Genomic DNA, 15,234 nt, shown 5'->3' on the forward strand with positions numbered 1-15,234 from the left:
TTATGCATCTGCCCTTCCCTGGCAGAGACCCGAAGAATGGTCCTCCGGGAAGCCTTTAGGAAGGTACCAATACGGTCATGTAGAGCAGCCGTCATCCAATGCTTCGGAGGGCTATCAATCCAACTGGCCTGTAGAGCAATAAAATTCCTCAAAACCGCAGCAACAGAACTGGAAAAAAAGGAAATCATTAACTAATTTAATAAGTTCCAGCACACTCACTAACGGCATTGTCTATATGTTTTAAACTCTCCTGTTTTTAACTTCAAAATGTACATTTCACGAATGGTGGTTCCCCACCCTTTTATGATTTTTTTAATGAAATCAAATGAAAGTATTTATTCATTCATTCATTCATTCAGACAGCAGACTGGCACTCCAGGCACCTGCAGGACTTTAGTGCCTAGAAATTGGATCGCTCGGTTTTCAGAGTCTCATGCTGCATTGGGGTCCCTGCCAAGTGAATCTTTTTGCATTGCATCTCAATTATCAGCTTCCCCGATTCTTCAGCTTGTGACCAGATGCGCTTGCAGAAGCGACGTATGCATTCCTTCAGGACTCAAGCCAGTTTCGGGGGTATGAATTTTCCCCGTTATCCATGATACCCAGACACACGGGCATTGATCAAGTGGCAGAAAGCGGAAGTGATTTGGGTGCCAACGCGTTGGAAATCTCAAGTTTGGTTTCCAGTTCTTCGGGAACTTTCTACAGATTTTCCAATATGACTACCCCTGACTCCTCATCTGTTGAAGAACTTGAGCGGCAACTTTCAGCCACTGGTTCAAGAGGGGACACTCACACTCATGGCTTTGAAGATTACAGGGGTCATTGGAAAAAACCCGGGCCTTTTGGCAGGGGCTACCTGTTTTATCAGGAACGCTGGAGCAGACTCTACAGTCAGACGATACAGATCTGCGTGGTAAAGGTGGTCACGTTGGTGTTTATGACGGGTTTGGATCCTGCGGGGTCAGATATAGTACACATAGTAAATTACTTGTCGGAGTTGGTTGACAAAGGCTTGGACTATCGATCAATTAACGCTACGATTTCGGGAGGGCACGTTCCCATTCATGAGGTCCCAATGAGAGAACATCCACTGTTATGTAGATTAATGAAGATGTATTCTTCTTTGTGGGATGTTAACGTTGTGCTCAGGCTACTGCAATTCTGGCAGGATAACCATTATCTTTCACGGAAAGAACTCACGGACAAACTAGCAATGCTTCTTTGTCTGATCTCTTGTAAACGGGTGTTAGATGTACGAGTGCTGGAAAATTCTTCACGCTTCTTTACCTCGGAAGAGATGTTTTTTACGATTGCCCGGCGGACGAAATCCAATACCAGAGTGGTTCATTATCTGGCGTTTACAAGTCACCCACAGTTGTGTGTGGTGCGATGCCTCAGGGTGTATGAGTCTATGACTGAAGAATATCACCCTCTTGGCACCTCACAACTTTTTCTGTCATTTATGAAAGCTTTCAAACCAGTCTTGGCCACTACGATCGCTCGGTGGGTGAGATGGAAGCAGGTGTGGATACGTCAGCCTTCCGATTTCATTCCACCAGGGGTGCTATGGCTTCAAAAGCTTTCTCCTTAGGGAGACGCCTGGAGGACATCCTCAAGGCAGCGGATTAGTCCTCGGACTACACTTATAAAGCTTTCTATTTCAAGCCTATCTCGAGAATGGATTCAGCTTTGAACTAGCATAATCTGAGCCTCCGTTCCTGAAATAGAATATAACATTTCCTAGCTAACGTGAAGGAAAGTTTCAATTCTATTAAGGACGCGCAGGCGAGAATTATCCCCCACAGGTGGTATACAAGTTTTATTTGTACCCTCCCAAGATGTGCACGACTATTTACGTTGGATAAGTATAACTGATTTAGGAGAGTTATTTGGGATCCCTGTCTACCACTTACCAGGGTTACGATGATGCAACTCTGGGTTGTTTGCAATGTATATTCGGGGCATCTCACTAAAATGCAATCTTGTCTTATAAGAATTGTGGGTTGATGTCTTATTTTAGGTCTGTTTTATCTGAAGCTGGCTACCCTTTGTTCTTTGCAGGGTCGGATCAAGCAAGAATATTAAGAGAAAAGCGGGATAATGCCTGTTTCGCCCAAAGAAAGAAGAAGTGCTGTTCATTGATATTGTTTATATGGGACTGGCTCTATGGTTGTTGTATTCTTTTCAGTACAGAGACTGCGACATATATAGTCTTGTGTATCTAATGTGTTGTTAAGGCTTCTGAGCAGTAAATAAAGGAAGACATAAGCATAATCATCACATCCGCGTCTTTAATAGAATTGAAACTTTCCTTCACGTTAGCTAGGAAAATTTATATTCTATGATAATGATTTTCAATGACTTTTATGTGACTCGTCTTTTACTCCAGGGTTTGAAGTGACTTACTCATGATTTTCAGTAGTAACACATTTACTCCAGGGTTTAGTGAAACTTACACACTAGCTTTATGCTATTATCATGTATATTCATAGATAATGTCACAGCAATCACAAAAAACATAATGAGAAGGAACCACCAAAATGCCACAATTTAAATTGTGACTCGTTGTGCCTTAATTTTCAGGAGGAACACTAAGATAAAAATGTTTTGCATTGGCAAAGGTTTTTTTTCAGAGAGTAAACATAGCTCACTATTGTAAATACCTTAGTAAGTCAAAAAGGCTGGAGAGAGATTATCATTAGTGTTCAGGCTTACCCACCACCTTTTGAATAACGCGGCATAAGGTTTACGACAGTGCTGCTTTTTTAGGTCTCACTAATGACACCTTTAACCGTCTGTAGGCCTGGCATATTGTTTCCAGTACTTTACTGTTTGACTTGTCAACCTTAGGGTGGTCTTCCCCCAAACTGTTTGCCCTCACTCCTCGTTTGCAGGATTTGTTTTTTGTTGGCTTTAGGACTCTGCCATTTTGGGCTGTTTAGGGTCTACTCTAGGGGTGACTTTTATGTATTAACTAGGAAAAGTTAGGCTTGGCAAAAGGTTTATTTCCTGAACAACAGAAGTGAGGTGTCACTCCTAGACCTGGTGCACAGCTCCGGGTTGGGATTGTCCCACCATTTTATTAAAATTCTTTCAATTTATGACCAAAATTAATCAAAGTACTCCAACAAGTTTATAAATACAAATCAGAGGAGCGCCAAACAATTTCAAAAAGACTTTCAACCATCCAAGATTTTTGGGAGTCCTTAGGCAGTATGTTTAATTCAAGAAGATTCGTTATTTTTTATTTTCAATGATCACAGTTCAAAATCCATATAACAAAAGCAGTCACAACCTTCTTCTCTATTATTATAATTTGTATTCCAAGCAAATTCAAAACAGTACATCAGCCGACGCGTTTCGTCCTAAAAGGACATCATCTGGGCTGAAATAAAACAATAAAATGAAATAAATCAACACAAATATTTATGGGTTTATATAAGTTACATAGTTAATCTTCACCCAAATGACAAATCCTACATACAAATCACAAAGTCACCCTGCCTATATCCATTCTATTACTTAAAAAAATATATAATTTTTTTTAATTAATGAAGGAGAAAATCAAATGCTAATATCAATCTGATAAATCCCATTTGAAGTTTGTTTTTATCCTGTGTCAAGGATATATACCTATGAGCTCATAATGAGGTACCCCTCATAGTATCCTCATCTCTTTCAGAATGCCCAGCTGAGTTTCGAACACATTAACACTTGTGATGACAAGTATAACCAAATTGGTCCTCACCTTGAATATTGAACTGCTATTTGTGCATCTGTCTTCAAAGGGTCTTATAGAAATTTAACTGGATTCTGGTGCATATCTACGAATAGAAAACAAGGAGAAAATCGCCACTATTAAGCCTAAGTTAGGAATCTACAATAAAATGGTTTATTTAAATTTCAACTGTACCTATTTGTATGGGAAGTCTCCCCATATGCAGATTTAACTGCATGAGAAAATGCCAAATGCAATCTAAAATATTTTACCATGGCATTTAACTGATGTTAAGACTCACCTCACCAGATTTCCTTGGTGAAGTATATGCTGTGTGATCTAGTTAACCTGATTCAATTTCTGATATGTTTCAAACATCCTTGCTAAAAGGAGAGAACCAACATCTGTTTCAATATAGAGACCACACTAAGGGGCCGATTAGGATGGCCGTGAATCCACCGCCGGCCTGGAGGATGCGGATTCACCGCTGCGGACATTGGAAACACCCACCGCCACATTAGGATGGCGGTGGGATCAGCGGCGACCGGCAAGTCCGTCCGCCGCTGATCCACGGTGTATGCTGGCAAATATGGTGGCGGTGTCTGCAAGACACCGCCAGCCATATTAGGTTGCTGGCGGAAACATGCTTTTCCACGGCAGCTTTTCCGCTGTGGAAAAGCATGTGGTCTTTTGTGTTTGGGGGCCCGTTGCGGTCCCTCAGGGTGTCGGGGCATGGGGGGTGCACATGGGGGGTACCTATGGTACTCCCCCAGCATTTACATGCACAAAGCGGCAGGCACCGCGCGGTGCCTGACGCTTTGTGCATGTAAATGCAAAGCATGCATTTTTATCCTTGCGGCGGGTGCCGCTTCAAGCAGCACCCGCCGCAAGGTTAAAGATACGGGATGTGACCGCCAGGGTGGCTGTCACATCCTAATTGCACCGGAGGGACCGCCGCTGCCCCTGCGGACGGTCCCTCCATCTCGGGGGTGGCGACGGACGCAGGTCCGTCCGCCATCCTAATAGGCCTCTATATTTGTGTACTTGAATTTACTATTAATTCTCTAAAAAGTATTTTTGACTCACCCTTTAAAATCACTGGCTCTACAATCTTGTTCTTTGAGTTTTGAATCTTTTAGCGCATATTATTCATGTAATTTACTAGGAGAGAAAACAAAGTGAAAACATATTAATAGCTCATAATCTCCCTTGCAGACCTTAATCATGTCCCTCTCTTCTAATTAGAACTCACCAGTATTTCCAATGGAGTATAATGTTCCCTCATTCGGCATGGCCCGATAAATCCTGCCGACGAAGAGAGAATTGCCTTCCATTGTTTTAAAGTGCACATTAGCCAATCCTGAGCCGTGGCTGATTTCCATTTCAGCCAATGAGAAACAGTTTCTCTTTCCTGCCTACAGTTCCCTCTCTGGTCCACCAATTGCCATGGACCAATCCTTCTCCTACTATTTCAACCAATCCTGAGCCCGTATCTCGGGTCGGAGCCAATGATGGTTCTTTTCGAAAACGGGATAATAGCTCCTAGGTTCCCCCGGTCTGCCGTGATAGTTCAATTACATATTATTACGCGTTTTTTACCGTAACATCTGAACAAATGTGACTATGAATAAAGCGCTTACAGCCCTGGCTCTGCAAAATTTGTATATTAGTTTTTTTTTTAAATGTGTAGATATATTACCACAAGAAACAGTGCTCTATAAGCACGCTATCGTAAGGTACTTTAATTATGGCAAGACTTTCTTTGCTCTAATCCTCCTGATGGTCATGTTTCGATAGGTGCCGTGGACCAATCCTTAACACGTAATTATAACAAATCTTATGCCCGTATTGTGGATTAAGGACAAACGTGACCCCAGCGTCTAGGCTTTACCGGTCTGCGTCAATAGTTGAATTTAACGAAACTTGCAGTATTATCACAGGCATTGATGTGAACATTATAACGGTCTACTACACTTGCAAAACTAACTAAAGAAGTATATATATTAATTCTTATGATTGTATTCTTACGAGGAGCAGTGCTCATTATTGACAAAATTAATATGGACATTATAACGGTATGATGCACTCGCAAAGCGAACTAACTTTTTATAATTGTATTCTTACGAGGAGCGGTGCTCATTATTGACAAAATTGGTATGGATAGTATACGGTATGATGCACTCGCAAAGCGAACTAACTTTTTATAATTGTATTCTTACAAGGAGCGGTGCTCATTATTGACAAAATTGGTATGGATAGTATATGGTATAGTATACTCGCACAACTACCTAAAAACGTATATACCGCGAATACGCGAGTGTTTTTATAGACACAACGTTGGATTCGAATATGTGCGTGTCGAATACACGCGTGTTTTTAATCGAAAGCACAAACAGACACATATAAATGTCAATGTGCGTTTGATAAAAATCTTAAATCTACGAAAGTTCTTCACCAATTGATTTGAAATTTTGACACAAAGTTGAATTCGAATAAGCACATGAGGATTCTAATACGCGTGAGTCAAATATGCGCATGTTTTTAATTTAAAGGACGAACAGACCCTATCGATTGGGTTGCTGCGCCACAACTACAATAGACGCATAGAGAGTTGGTTCACTTGGCAACATTAAGAAAGGACGCAGAGACAGTAGTCTACATATATTAGGATGGACAGTTGTTTTCAGGATGGCAGACCGGGAAGTGGGTGGAGGGGGGGAGGAGTTGGTTCACTTTGCAACATTAGCACGTGTTTATATATACACACAACCTTGGTTTCGAATACGTGCGTGTCCAATACGCGCGTGATTTTAATCAAAAGGCCGAACAGACCCTATCGATTTGGTTGATGCACAACAAATACAAGGGACGCATATAGACAATAGTCTACATATATTAGGATGGACAGTTGGTGTCAAGATGGCAGACCGGGAAGTGGATGGAGAGAGGGGGGAGGAGTACGTTCACTTTGTAACATTAGTGCGTGTTTATATATACACAACGTTGGATTCGAAAGCGCGCGCGTGTTTTTAATCGAAAGGCCGAACAGACACGATCGATTTGGTTATACAAGGGACGCATATAGACAATAGTCTACATATATTAGGATGGACAGTTGGTGTCAGGATGGCAGACCGGGAAGTGGGTGGAGGGAGTGGGGAGGAGTTGGTTCACTTTGCAACCCATATATTAGTAAAGGCTACGGGCCCCTGCCTCATCGGATAAACCCTAGCAGGGAATAACATGTTTTTGAAAACAAGAGAACAGCACCAGGTTTTGTGCATACATATATAAAAAAAAAAACGTTGTTCACTTGTGACTATACCTTATGATAAAAAAGTTGTTGAAAAATATTCTTTTTATTAAATTCGTTTTTTTGTGTATATATTTTCTCCTCTTTTTTTAAAGTTATACATCTATTTCTATCTTTTCTTTGATAATCAATCTCATTTGTATATTTTATCAATTATTGGTTGTCATTCCACATTATATATACATTATTTCATCACATTGATAGATAAAAAATACAAGAGCAGAGTTATAATCTCGCTGATAATATACAGAACCAATTTATCCAATCTCGCTGATAATATACAGAACCGATTGATCCAATCAATGCGTTTCAGCGGATACCTTCCTCAGGAATTCTGTATAGTCGTAATTAATAACTGTATATTACTTCTGATGTTCTGGTCATGTGAGTCTTTCTTAAGCGGTGAGTCTTGATCTGAATAGGTCAATAGTTCTTAAAGTTTCGGCACTCAACGTCTTATGGTATCTATTTGGCCTGAGTATGATGCTTATGTTAGATTTCCATATCTTAAAAATGAATTATGCCTGATTCCCTGGATCCTATGGGCAACAGGTATTTGGGTCCACCTCCTCTGGATTTTTTTTTTGATCGTTCTGATTTCGTGCCTTTAACAGGTATCATAGGTGTTAAAGGAAGGCTTGTTCGTGCTCCCAAGTATGGCGTTCTTCTTCGGGTATATCTTTAGACTTTTCTGTTCTTGTACTGCTATCAGGGCTCCACACGACGTGATGTTTCCACCAAATAAAAGGGACGCATATAGACAATAGTCTACATATATTAGGATGGACAGTTGGTGTCAAGATGGCAGACCGGGAAGTGGGTGGAGGGAGGGGGGGAGGAGTTGGTTCATTTTGCAACACAAACAGACCCTATCGATTTGGTTGCTGCACAACAAATACAAGGGACGCATATAGACAATAGTCTACATATATTAGGATGGACAGTTGGTGTCTGGATGGCAGACCGGGAAGTGGGTGGAGGGAGGGGGGAGGAGTTGGTTCACTTTGCAACATTAAGAAAGGACGCATATAGACAATAGTCTAAATAGATTGGTGTCAGGATGGCAGCCTGGGAAGTGGGTGGAGGGAGGGGGGAGGAGTTGGTTCACTTTGCAACATTAGCGCGTCAGACCGGGAAGTGGGTGGAGGGAGGGGGGAGGAGTTGGTTCATTTTGCAACATTAGCGCGTCAGACCCGGATGTGGGTGGAGGGAGGGGGGAGGAGTTGGTTCACTTGCCAACATTTAGAAAGGACGCACAGAGACAATAGTCTACATATATTAGGATGAACAGTTGGTGTCAGGATGGCAGACCGGGAAGTGGGTGAAGGGAGGGGGGAGGAGTACGTTCACTTTGCAACATTAGTGCGTGTTTATATATACACAACGTTGGATTCAAAAACATGCGCGTGTTTTTAATCGAAAGGCCGAACAGACACGATCGATTTGGTTGTACAAGGGACGCATATAGACAATAGTCTACATATATTAGGATGGACAGTTGGTGTCAGGATGGCAGACCGGAAAGTGGGTGGAGGGAGTGGGGAGGAGTTGGTTCACTTTGCAACCCAAATAGACCCTATTGATTTGGGTGCTGCGCAACAAATACAAGTGATGCTTATAGACAATAGTCTACGTATATTAGGATGGACAAAAACATATTGTATACCCACAAGCATTGTGAAATTAAACATATTAGAAACGTGCGCTTACTCTTTTCTTTCTCTTCCATTTAACCAGACTGAGCCACAGCAACGCGTGGCCGGGTACAGCTAGTTGAAAATGAAAAATAATCTTCTTGAATTCAACATACTGCCTAAGGACTTATTATTGGAAGACTCCCAAAAATTTTGGACCGTTGAAAATCTTTTTGAAATTGTTTGGCGCTCCTCTGATTTGTATTTATTTTCTTAGTTATTTGTGGTGCTGAAGCGGTGGACCACGCAGAGTGAGCTCCAGTGTTCATTATAATAATCTTTTTACACATCAGTATAATCAACTAGTGCGCCCAAGGTGCTTTACCATAACCGCTCAGATGTCTTAAATACTCCAACAAGTTTGTTTATGCTTAATTCATTTTCTTGATTTCATTCACATGTGAGATGCTTATGAATTTCATTGCTTCTCATGCCCCAGATATGCTCATCCGAGAATTTTCCTGAACACGCCAAAACACATAAAAACATCCTTTGTAACAAATCTTGTTATACCCAATGCATTTCGGACTGTTTGAAAGTCCTTCCTCAGGGGTTCACTACAATAAAAGAATATTGCAATTACATTGTGACTTCAAACCTTTTGATTAACAACAAATATGTTTCAACAAACTAATCTTATTGCCCTGCTTGTTATCAACGCTTTCCCGCTAAAACGCCATGCATAATGTTCCCGCACCTCTGCTTGAAAAACAACCTGTCTTCCACAACATTCCCCCATATTACATCACAACCCTGCCTTACTCATTGTACCTCCTCCATATTCCCAAATATTTATATCCCAGTTCTTAACTCCATCAACTCATACCTTTCAAGATGCCACGTCTCTCCCTTTTCCAAAACGGTTCCCTTCATAAAGCAGTGCTGAACACTATATTGTAACGTCCCTCTGTTTTAAATCATGTTACGTCTCCCCTCCTTAGCAATTAAACCTATCACCACCTGTCGTGCATCGTCAATCGCCGTGTTATTTCACAAAATTCCATAACCCATGATGCACCTTTTTTTTTCTCCGCGACACAGTGATATCTCAATCTTAAACTCGCGCCTGTTTTGCCCCAAGCATTTACATACTTTACCCCGCCCTCCCTTATGATGTTCTCAATTGCGCTGTAACTCAGATATTCAAATGGGTTTAAACAGTATCAGTTTGCTAAAACGTAGTTCGACGACTACTTTTCGTGTCCATCAACGAGATGAAACCAACTCTCTATTCACAAAACTCCTTCCAATTTAAGAATGTGCATATCACGTGTGTGATCGTATCCATCGAAATTATTTGCCCGTTTATTTTTCTCTGTGCGTGCAACTTGCAGGTCGAGTAGACGAGTATTCAATATATCAAAAATTGCTTGCAGTGCACACCTTTGTTCTATTTTTTGCCATAGTCATTTCTAACTTGTTCTTGTATGCGTGCTCCCTGGGTTGCATGATCTACCCTGGTTTCACGCCTAGTAAACATCCTGAACAACAAGGTTTACTTCGCCATGTGGAAATATCAGTTTATATATATAGGTTAATATGCCCTTATATGTACGGGCAAATGATAGAGAGGCGGCTTAGGAAGGGCGCAATAAAGGCAAAAAGGCTTCAGAAAATGATTAGTTCAGTTTGCAAAAATATGGGTTAGTGAATAGCAGAAATCTCCGTTTTCTGAAATAAACATAAATGGATAGTGTAAGAGTCAGGGCTGTCACTGGGATCTTGTATGCCTTGGAGATGTTGCATATAGATTAAACACAAAACCTGCAAGAGTCTGATATTAAGTGGATGGCTTACTGTGGAAAAGAAAAGAAGTATTTTGTTATTTTATAGCCAATATTGAGGTGTTAAGTGTGGGAACATCCAGGAGCAAGGAGTGTATTACAACTGAATGCAAAAATGTCCTGGGGTATTTTGTGACAAATTGTGAGTGCTATATAAATATAAGCATACGCTTATTTTATTGGAAGGTCCTATGCTCAAAGTTCACAAAGAGAGGCAAAGTTGAACTAGAGATGTTGTGCAGTGGAGGAATAATTTAAAGCATGAACGCATTGAAGTTTTGACTCCAAGGGCCAGATGTAGGTAATTTTAATTTACCACCTCTTAAATACCGATTCATACCGAATCGGTATTTAAGAGGTGGTAAAATAGAGGGGGGGAGATGTAGGTATTTCAGGGTCGGTAAATACCGAATCGTTAAGATTCGGTATTTACCGATTCTGTAAATACCGAATCGGTATTGCCCATTGATTCCTATGGGCCTTGAGGCCCATAGGAATCAATGTCAATTACCGAATCGGTAAATACCGATTCGGTAATTGTGGGAAATATTGAAGGGTGGCAGGGTGTCACTTTGACACCCTGTTGCACCCCTCAATTGTGCAAGGGTGCACATGTTGCTGACATACATGCCCTTAGGGCATGTATGTCTGCAACATGGCACTGTTTAAAAAGCAAAAAAAATGCTTTTTAAATGGTTTTCCTAATTTACCACCAACTACTAGTTGGTGGTAAATTAAGAATTCGTAAACCATTGTAGCACTGAAAACAGTCAAATTACAGAATCGGTAATTTTACCAATTCGGTAAAATTACAGATTCGGTAAAATTACCGATTCTGTAATTTTACATGCCCCTACATACCAATGTCCAAATACCGGTCGGAAACGGCCGAAAATCGGTATTTTCGGCCGTTTCCGACCGGTATTTGGACACCTACATCTGGCCCCAAGTGTTTTAGCCAGGAAGGTCAATAGTGAGATCAGAATGTGTGTGGATATTAGATACCTCAATGGGAATATTTGCACGGCTTGGCATCTGTTACCAAACATCAGTGAGATGCTGGGCCACACATGCGTTCAACCATTTTTATTAATCTGGATCTCTCCTCAGTCCATCATCAAATTGTTTTTCATGCAGTCTCATTTATTACTCCAGAACGGGCGTACATGTTTTGCTACATGCCTGTTGAATTGGCTTCTGTGGTTTTCCACAGGATGGTGCATCAGCTATTTAAGAACATTAGTAATGTAACAAACTTCCTGTATGACATACTTGTGAATGAAAAGGATTAGGAGAAACACAATACTGCTTTGTAGGCTGGGAGGGAAGGAAGGAGGAAAATGCAGACTGGATGCTGCCAGTGTGTATTACCTTTGAAATTCCATCTGTTGTGATAGTATTAAACCTAAAGACTGCTGTGCAAGAGAAATTTAGGAATCTCCCATTTGAAAGAATAAAGAAAAGCTACTCTTATTCCTTGCTCTGGAAGAGTAATATGCCAAGCTCACTGCAAACTTTGCAAAAAAATAAGAAGTATGAACAAACTTGTGAAAAAACTGACAAATGTGTTTGATGTCAATTTTGTCAGGTTGATTTCAACAGGCTGAAGGAAGCAATGTGTCATGCAGCATAATTGAAACTGTTTAATACTTACTGTAATGATATTATTGTTTTGAAGGCCAGTAATGGAAGTTTAGGTGCCATCCTTATGCATGATATCGTTGTAAAAGTGCATTAAAAGAGTGAAGGTAAATTACTCAAGTGTAGAAAGAAACTTCAGCTTCTTGGTGGGAGATTTCTCGCTTCAGACAATTATTAGGGAGCACACATTTCACTGTACCATCTTACCAGAAGCATCTGGTTGTCTTTTATAGTTATAAGGGGAAATATGTGCCATACTTTCAATGCACAATGTTTCTGTAGGTTACAAAAGTATGCATTTAAGTGGAGTATGTTTTGGGGGGAAAAAAAGTGACATCTAATGTTTGTCTCGTATGCCAGTTGTTGACAAGAGCAAGAGGAGGCTGATGAAAACTTTGCTATAATGGGGATAAGGGGCATCACACAGAAATGTATTTCCAATGAGAAATGGGTAAGAGCTGTAAAATAGTTTAATTTGTTAAGTTGTATAAGAGAAAATGTTTGGTTGCAGTGGTTGGAAGAAATGAGCTGAAGTATGACGAAAATTTGTATGATAATGTGGCTTTATAGTTGTTGTTGCAGATGAAGTGCTGAGAAGGCACGAAATGCTGGTTATAGTAAAGAGCCTTCAGAGGAGGTTTCTGTAGATAGTAGTATGAGTGCAAAGAAGTGGTTGCCAGGACTGTCCTTTGTATAGTGCAGACATAGACGAGGAGGCCCCAGTGGTATCCTTGGGTAAAGATCAAGACTGTACCATAGTCAAACAAGTTATAAAAAGGATAAGAAAAGACAGGCCCCGGGGCCCAATGGTCTTCCAGGAGCTATCTTTAGAGAAGATCCAGTATATTGGGGAAAGATTTTATCTAAACTGTTCATCAAATGTAGACTGAAAGCAAAAGTGCCTGACTCGTGGAGAGGGTCTTTTTTACATCCAATTTTCAAGAGAGGAGATAATACAGATACAAAAAATTATAGATTAATTGCCCTCTTGGACATTGAAGGAAAAGCCTACGCTAGCACTGTTGAAAATGGCAATGTATATGCACATAAGCGGCGTTCATTTGTGTTCACTGTACCCCTTGTTGTAAGCAGAACGGATATCGCGAAACACTGACTGTGTTATCCCGCCAGCATAGACCCATGCACACACGTACACGACAGCCATTTTAGGCACCATGGCCTCTCTGCCCGTTTGTTAAACCCCCGGCACCCCTCCCCGCACGCACTGCTCATGCATCGGCCATAAAACCCTCTCCCTCTGCGTGACCCTGCTCTAGAAGTAACCCTCCTGCTCGACCCACACCCCCCATTTCCTCCCAAGAACACCCTTCCCCTCAGCTGACGAGCCCCCCCCAGCTGCACTCGGCCTTTTGACCCGGTCCCAAGTCCTAAGACCAAGCCTCGTGGATGTACACCCCCCCTTTTTCCTGCCCAGCATAACAAAACCGTGATACACCAACCGAAGTGCCCGATCTTATCGCCTGCCCAACCTTTGATCTGATCATCCCCTCCTGCCCTCGTGTCCTGTAGGAATGTCCGGCTGAGAGATCACAATCTCTTGTTGCATTCAGGAGGGGAGGATGACATCTGAGCGACTGGTATGGGAATAGGCCTGAAGCTGGGATTCCAAGCATGTTTTTTCCTACTTCAAAGCGTCATTATTGCAATAAGGAATGTTTGTGCATCATAAACATGTGTATAAAAGACGAAGCCTCAGAGAAACTTGTTAGAGCACCTCCTGAAGACACTATGCGAGTGTCCGAAATGACAGGCTCTCCTCATGAGAAATAAAACTCTGTTCTTGTTTTCCTGCTTCCAGCGCCCGTCTCTTTATTTGGTAATTGTTCAAGATGGGAACTAAGAGGCGTCCTGCGCCAGCAGCCTGGGCATCAGTTGCGTTATGGGCTGACTTTTCCACAATTGGCGCCCAACGTGGGGCCCATCAGCGACATAGGGTCCGGTAAGAGAGGTCCAGACGATGGGGTGAACATCTAAACGATTGGAGTATACCTGCCTTGAGAGGGGCCTCGTCCGGCTGCCGATTGAATGAACTTCACCGATTCCGAACGGACCTCTCTCAAGTGACCTACTGTCCTGACTGGAATCCCACAGGAATGCTGCGGTAAAAACATGGAGAAAGAGAATGATTGGGCGCTGGAAAAGGGAAGGCGATGAATTGCCCACACGGTCCGGTCCGGGTAAGGTTAAGTAGGACATCTTTACGTCCGATTGGTAGGATGGCTTTATCCATCTGATTGATTGATTGATTGTACTTAAAGTATTGGTTCTCTTTGAGACATTTTCTATTTGCAAACAGCGATGAATAGGAACGTTCCTCTCTCTTTGCAAATAGTGAAGGATAGGTAATGCAGACGTTTGTCCCCTATTGTAATCCGTCATGCCCATTTTTTTCTCCCCACTGATTGATTGATTACTTGGACATTTTATTGTTCAAGGAATAGTTCGTTCGAGGCATTCCCTGTTTGCAAATAACGTAGAAAAGAAATATTCTGTCTAATCTTTGCAAGTAGTGAAGGGTAGGTAATGTGGACCTTTGTCCCCCGTTGTAATCTCTCGTGCCTATCTACTCCCCACTGATTGGTAAACTAGTTCCACCCGGACCATTTATTAGAGGTAGGTCATCTGGCTCGACCGGAGGGCACCCCTAATAAAAAGGACATATGCAACAATAACGAAGTAATCACCGTATCCTGTTAACAGAAACTTTAGCATGAAACACGCTAGAAAGAAAAAAAAAAAAAAAAAAAGAGAAAGAAATAAGAAAGCAAAATCAGTAGGCCACTGATGAGTTTTTGATTTCGCTACAAATAGGAAAACGTTAGAAATAGCTCATGATAAAACACATGATTTCGCTAGAAATAAGAAACGTTAGAAATAAGCCCGTAATAAGAAACATGAAAATAGTGAGAGAAGCCAAGCTTGACATCGCGACGGCCACGAGGCAACTAGGCTTCGCCACCCCTCACTGCTCCAAACATGTCTGTCCCACCGCCTGCCACGCCCCAATAACGGTAACATGAGAAAGATACAAGTCAGCAGATACCTACCCCCATTCTGGAA

The sequence above is a fragment of the Lissotriton helveticus genome, chromosome 2_2 (genome assembly GCF_964261635.1).
Source record: "Lissotriton helveticus chromosome 2_2, aLisHel1.1, whole genome shotgun sequence".
Lineage (NCBI taxonomy): Eukaryota > Metazoa > Chordata > Amphibia > Caudata > Salamandridae > Lissotriton > Lissotriton helveticus.